This window comes from Sminthopsis crassicaudata, chromosome 1, assembly GCF_048593235.1.
Source record: "Sminthopsis crassicaudata isolate SCR6 chromosome 1, ASM4859323v1, whole genome shotgun sequence".
NCBI classification, from domain to species: Eukaryota; Metazoa; Chordata; class Mammalia; order Dasyuromorphia; family Dasyuridae; genus Sminthopsis; species Sminthopsis crassicaudata.
This window is the reverse complement of record NC_133617.1, coordinates 707,992,556-707,998,869: the sequence shown is the minus strand read 5'-3', so window position 1 is coordinate 707,998,869 and position 6,314 is coordinate 707,992,556.

The following is a 6,314-nucleotide window of genomic DNA, read 5'->3' as shown; positions in this document are numbered from 1 at the left end:
TACTTAATGTCTATCAGGGTAAGAAGTCCTAGACAGGACAAAATCAATCAAAGACAATAAAATGAAAGAATTAAACCCCAAAGGCACTTTGGTTACAAGTATCTGGATTTTTTATGATGGCATTTGGGAGACTGAAATAATCAATTTGTTCTCTAACATCTCAATTCTAAGGAATAAAGGGATTATAACTACAGAAGAGTAGTAAATTACAAAAGCTCTTAGGCCTTTATCCATTTTACAGTTATGGATTGGACTGGATATAGGATGTTATTGGTATAGAGAATGTCTTACACAGATCAACCTCTTTGCTACAATTTAGAAAGTTGTCTGAGATACTTAATCAACTAAGTGCTTTGAGAAGGGTCACACAATCTGTATATATCACAAGCCAGACTTTAACTGAGGTTTTCCTGACTTCAAAGCCAGCCAACTCTCTAGATACTAGAACACACATCACAAATCAATTGGGAGCAAGTGTTTCAATTTATATTTTGGGATAAGATTTGAACTCTTGGAATATTTTTTCAATAGAGCTTGTAAACATTAATGAAAATTGAGAAATGAAAATAAAACAGAGAGGACATAAACTATCATTGGAGTTTCCATATACTAAAGCTGAAGGGATAAGAGGTCCAATCAAGTAAATTGAGTCTCCAAAAAATTTATCAGAAAAATTAGCTTGGAATAAAATTTAAAGCAATAGTGATATTGGCCTCCAGCAAGGCAGCGGCAAAATGATAACTTTAAAATGCCCCCTTTTCTATAAAAATAAAAGCTTTGGCTGCTTGAATGTTAACGAAATGTGATAAAAAGACTGTACACACTTCACATCATGAGAGACAATGATTTTTATTTCACAGAGTTTTAAAGCATAATCACTTTCTGATAAAAGCTGGCTATATATTCAGCAATCATCTTCTGCAGTTCAAGGAAAAATACGTTTTCTGACCATCAGGACCTTCCATCTATTGCAATGTTATAACTACCCACAACTCCCTAGTTGTGAAACAAATGATGGTATAAACAAGGCCAACATGAAAATTAGTCTAACAACACAATGTTCCTAAATCTTTGTAAAAGGTATCATAATTAATCAAAACATTTTACAAATTGTCAAACATTAGGATAAAATAAAACTTTTCTTGATTTCCCACTGAATAATGTGAACCCAAGGTATCTCACACTTACCAAGATTACTAAAAGTATGAGTTTTACTAGTCTTTGAAATTGTCACATAGAACAAGAAGTGACACATCAAAGTCTCTATAGGCATGTTGCAAATATTTAGGATTAGTTCAACTTTCTTGATGAAATTAACCAAGTCAATTCAACTGGAAAATCAGTAATTTGATCCAGCTGTTCAACATAGAATGGTCAGGTCAATCGAGGAGCTAATTAACTGATTGTTTTGCCTACACAATCTTAAACAGTTTCCTCTCCCATGGTTCTGCTACTTTGTAAAATAGGCAATCAAATGCTAGATCCTTACCTATTCTAGTAAATGTACTTGGTAAATGACCACAAATACCTTGGAGAACCAAGGGTGTCATACCAATAACCAGACTGTGAAATTTTTATGTTTAGAGCTGCCTATATGCAAATAATTAGCAGCTAATTTGTTCAATAAAAGAGCCTGCACTTTTTAGGTTAAATTATACTGATGATGTTTTTGCATAGGCTGATATGCCCTACACTGTCTCCTGCTGGCTTTTCAAATTAGGAAGTGTTGTGTTCTGCATTCAGAAAGATCAACAAGGCTCTCGACTTGCTTACTTACTCAAGCCCCAACTCCATATTTGATAGAGTATTTTATTATGTTGCCTGAGTTTCTTGACAAGAGGTGGGAGGGGGAGGAGAATGGCGGTTCAGGAAATAATTGAAATGAGAAATGTCACCTTGAGTTTAGTGTCCCTGAGCTAATGCTCAACCGTGACTGGAAAGCGGACAGTAGGAGTAAAATGGCAGTAAAAAACCTACTGATTCTGGGCACGGCCAGATCCATCTTTCATTAATATTTGATTTTTTTTAGTTCTTATATTGATTGCAATGACATGGCTGTCACCTGGCTGAATCCACCCCTCCACTTCTATCAAAAGCAATTCCCTTATAGAATTAGTTTCCTAGAAGGTTGAAAGTTATAGCAGACTTGTCAAGCTACATACATGTCAACAGCACTGGGTAGTGACTGTTCAATAATTAATTTATCAGGCTGGGACATCTGTGCAATTTGAAAATTTTCTATTTCCTGTGCAGTCTATTTGAGGATAACCCAAAAGCCAACCCCACAATAGAAGCCTCATTAAACCATGGATGACCCCAATGATCAGAGTTTATTATCTATGTTTTCATAAGAATCACCAACAACATTTAAAGTCATATTGAGTATTATTTTCTTTATTCACTATGTTCTCTTTTTTCAATCACATAAATGTATAGGACTGATGGAAGAAAAACTGTGCTGATGCTTACTATAAGAAAGGAACATTTTTGTGGGAATTACAAATTCTGGTGGGACTATCTTTTCAATCACTGTATAACTGCTAATGTGATTGTGTTTGTGCTTTGAAGGGATTGTTTGTGCAATTGTAAGGGATAATCCATAAATCAATGAGTATTTATAAAATATTATTTGCCAGTGCTAAGCACTGGAGATATAAAGGGAAAAGAAGAAACAATTTTCTGTCCTTATGAGCTTACATTCAAATGGTAGAGACAAAACATACTTATAAGACTGACAATAATATCTGTTGAAGATTTCCAATGATTGGAAAGTCATTTTCACATCTATCTGTTTGTATTGTGACTCTATTAATTAATACTAATTAATCCTAAGAACTATCAATTTTGTCATAAGGAAACTGAAAAGAATAGACACATCTCTATAATATATTAAAAAGAACACTGGATTTCTTTTCTTTCTCTTTTCCCTTCTTTCTTATGTTTTGTTGTTGTTGTTGTTGTTTTTGTTGTTGTTGTTGTTATTGTTGTTGTTGTTGTTGTTGTTGTTGTTGATTTCCATTAGCAGTTATACAATGATTGAAAAGATAGCCCCACTAGAGTTTATAATTTACACAAAATGTTCCCTTCTTATAGCAAACATCTGTATGGTTTCATTCTTTTGTTCTTTCTTTTTTCCTTCCTCCCTCTGTCTCTCCTTTCTTTATTCCATCATTCCTTCATTCCTTTTTTTCTCTTTTTTCTTTTGTTTCTTTTATCCTATCAAACTGTTAGGATTCTTACAAGGTGCTAAATTGGTACTTAACAATTCTCTAGTTCAAAGTTCACACCTTTAAAGGAGTTCAAACCTTTAAAGTAGTTTACACCTTTAAAGGAGTTTACTCATTGGGTCCTTAAGGAATTCCCACAAGCCCATGGAGTATCCACAAGCCCATTTTCTGGGATGATATAAGGAGCCAACATCGAGTGGGGTCAGTGAGTCTGGAAGGAATCTGGAATGAGTCAAGGGGAGAACTTCGAGGAAGCTGGAGGAGATTCAGAGCTAGGATTCAGTGGATTCGCAAGCCCAGCAGATTCACAAGTCTAAAGGAAAAGCCTGCTCATGGACTTCCAGGAGATTCACATCTAAGATTGAATTCTGGGAAACCCACAATCCCACACTCTTGGAGGCAGAGTCTGATTCATTCCCATGTCTATCTTCTTGCTGGCTGGAGACTTTGGATTCAGAGGGAGCTAAAGACTGAAGCTGGCTAGAGACATTCTGACAAGAGTTATTAAAGCTAGCTGGACCCCAGGGAAAGATTCAAGACTTTGAAGGACATAATATAGGATCTGGACTTTAACTCCTGGCTGCATTTTGGGATTATTGAACTGCAACTAAAACTAAGGCTGCCTTTCCAGAAGTCCCCCAAGAGATCTCCTCTCAGAGAATGATCGCAATTTAGAGAAAACAGAACATTATATCAAACATCAAGTAGAATATAAACTTCTGTAAATACAGTAAAAAAGAGATGATCATACATAAAACTGCAAATGTGTCTAAAGTATGCTTGATATTCTTTTAAAGAATATAATATATCCTACATGTAAATGTTAAAGCTGACTTTGTCTATGATTTCTTTTGGCTTTCTTTCTGTTCTATTCTGTGTATTAAAAATGCTTAAATAATTATTTCTCTTTTTATTTTGAAAATCCTATTGCTAAATATCTTCTCTGTCCTAACTCTATTCCCTTAACAACAACAAAACTATTTTTAAAAAGCTTACCATTATTCCCACAACTAACAACAAAAACCCTCTATTACAAATAAATCTTATATTATTCATCTATAAAATGTATATCTCATTGGGCAACTGAGTTTAATATGTCTCCTTTGGTCTTTTGAAATCATTCCTGGTACTGGTTTTAGTATGACCATACCTGAGTGTGAATTTGAATTCTGCGTCTAGATTTTAGGTAAATCACAAAATCATTTTAATATCCATCAAAGGTTGAAAGTTTAAGATTCAAAATCTTGGTGTTCAGCACCTGTTTCCAGCATACAAAGGGTCAATCTGCCTCCTAGCAAGCAGCAGAGAGACAAGAACAGGTATAGAGATGATGACTATAAGACCTAGAAACAGCTGTTAGAATACAGGATGGCAAACACATTTGGCTCAGGACAGAGAAGGAGATCATATCTATAAATGCTTTATGTAAGTCACAGTGAGAATGATATCCAGGGGAATGAAGGAAAGTCAACATGCTATTTGAAAGAATCAAGGAGAAGAAGAGCTTGGGGAAAAATAGAGTTCAATACAGAAAGAAACCAGTCCAATCAGCTGGGAACATTGGCAAAGCATTTGTCATTTGCAAAGCCATTTGACTAATTGAGAAGTTTTTTAACTTTCCCAGGCCTCACTTCCTTTATCTGTAAAATTGGCATAATATTTTTGGAGCCATTTATCTCACAGGCTTGTTATGGGGAAAGAATTCTATGTGTCTTAAAAGTGGTAAAATAAAATGTGGGGTTTTGTTCATTATCATTGTTAGTATTGCCAATAGATGAGATATCATAAGTGTTCTGACTTTTTTCAGGGAGCAGATCTAATATCAGTAGATTGCAAATTACAGAGAAGATAATTATGGCTCCATGGAGAACTTTTTGTTTAACAACCATAATTATCCATAAGTATTAAGTTAACGACAATATGAGGAGGTATATAAGCAAAGAATGAATAACCAAATAGACTTAAATAGGTGGGAATGGAAGTGGAAAGCAGAAGACATCTCTTGTCTCTTCAATTCTAAGATTCTATAATTATTTTTTTCTGCTAGATTTCCTTAGATTATTCTTTGTTTTTGAAAGGCTTATGGATTAGATTATTTTTCATTAGCTTTTCTGCTTTCCTCTATTAATTTTTTTCTTCAGTTTGGTATAGTAGAAAAAGCAATGATGGCAATTAGGTTGTTGAGTGCATATTGTGCTGAGCTTGAAATTGGTAAGAGTTTCTAAGTTCAAATCTGACTGTAGATACTAGTTATGTGACCTAAGCAAATAACTTAACCCTGTTTGCTTCAAGTTCCTCATGTGTAAAATGAACTGAAAAAGGAAACAGCAAATAACTCCAATATCTTTGCCAAGAAAACACCAAATGAAATCATGAAGAGTTAGATATGACTGAAAAATAAAAGAAAATGCAATGAATCTGTAGTCATTCCAGGTTTTAACTAAGAACTTGCAACTAAGTTGGAAACCTAGTTCTCTTCCTTAATAGCATGATGTTTTAATAGAAACTATATATCTATAGTCCTCAGATTTTTTTTTTAATCTGGGAAATGAGATTTAGATTGAATTTCCTCCTAAGGCCTTTCCAAATCTAAGTGGATGCTATTGTATAAAAAATGTTTACAAGAATCTGATTTTCTGCAATCTGTTTCACCAGATTCAGAGGAGCACAAATATAATAAGAAAATGTCATATAGTAATTTCAGTGGTCATGGAGCTCAAACTTTAATTTCAGTAGCTGAAGAAGCTGAAATTAAAAAAAAAAAAAAGTTAAAGACTTTGCTCGAGACTCCCTCTAATAAGTGAAAGAGTTGAGGCTGGAACCCAGGTCCTTTGATAGCATATTTAGGGCTCTTTTTAATTCTTCATAGAAGTTTTGTTGCCTTGATTTGTACAAATTGTTAATGTTCAGTCATGTCTAACTATTTATGACCCCATTTGGGGTTTTCTTGGAGAGATAGTGGAATGGTTTGCCATTTTACAAATTAGAACACTGAGATAAACAGAGTTAAGTGACTTCTCCAGAGTAATACAGCTAGTAACCTCAGGAAGATGAATTCAGGAAGATGAGTCTTCCTCATTTCAGGTC